The following is a 904-nucleotide window of genomic DNA, read 5'->3' on the forward strand; positions in this document are numbered from 1 at the left end:
GCATAAGGACACCATTTCTCGTCAACAGTGACAATGCAGGATACAAATGTTTGGTGTTGTTCACAAGCCAATTGGCAACAAGCAAGCAGAGGTGCACATATGCCCACCAGCTGATTTTTTGATTTTGGCTTAGACCCATAAATCCGATTCTGAACCTTCCCCATTGTATGCAAATATTGCACAAGGGTGGAATGATCACAGTTCATCACAGTTGCCAGTTCTCGAGTAAACTGACATTGTGAATTAATGCATTTAAAATATTTCCATCAAAACATGAAGCTCTTCCTAAATGTGTAGTCATTATTGTCAAAAAGGTCCTCCTTAAAAGGAGAAAACCATTTTCTTACCATGCCCTATCAAATGGCATTATCCCCATACATGATGCAAATGTTTCTGGCTACTTTCGCTGTTGTCACCCCTCTACAGAACTCAAACAGTAGAATATGTCAGAACTGTTCTAATTTTCCCACTTGGCACTCCCATTTTCTAGCACCCACAACTCCACTTAGCACTCCGTTTTCTAGCGCCCACAGTTCCAACACTATCTTCAAATGACAATACATAAACTCAAATAGCAACAGTGAACTACAAATAAACAATGGCAATCAATAAATAAACCTAAAGCAACCGGAATAAACAGGCAAAACAAAAATGCTACGAACTTGTAACCAACCTAATATAGGAGCATCCTTTTCTGTTCATTTTAAGACTTTCAGATGCAGGGCAGTTCACTAATAGATGAACGTGTTAAGTAACCAGAAGAGAGAGAAATCTGATTACATAGCTACAACATGAAGAGAAGTGAGAGATTATCACCAGTTTTCTGTGGTAGTCTGATGTGAAATGGACAAATTGTAAACAACCAAACTGCAGCAATATTACATAAATTATAATGCTTACTTAC

General features: G+C 38.1%; 1 protein-coding gene across 2 annotated transcripts in view; it reads right to left on the reverse strand.

Moving 5' to 3' along the window:
• The window catches only part of LOC124605205 (protein lava lamp-like), a 157,355-nt gene that overhangs the window by 42,746 nt on the left and 113,705 nt on the right, over positions 1–904 (reverse strand). The window lies entirely within an intron of this gene.

The sequence above is a fragment of the Schistocerca americana genome, chromosome 3 (assembly GCF_021461395.2).
Source record: "Schistocerca americana isolate TAMUIC-IGC-003095 chromosome 3, iqSchAmer2.1, whole genome shotgun sequence".
In the NCBI taxonomy this organism is placed as follows: Eukaryota; Metazoa; Arthropoda; class Insecta; order Orthoptera; family Acrididae; genus Schistocerca; species Schistocerca americana.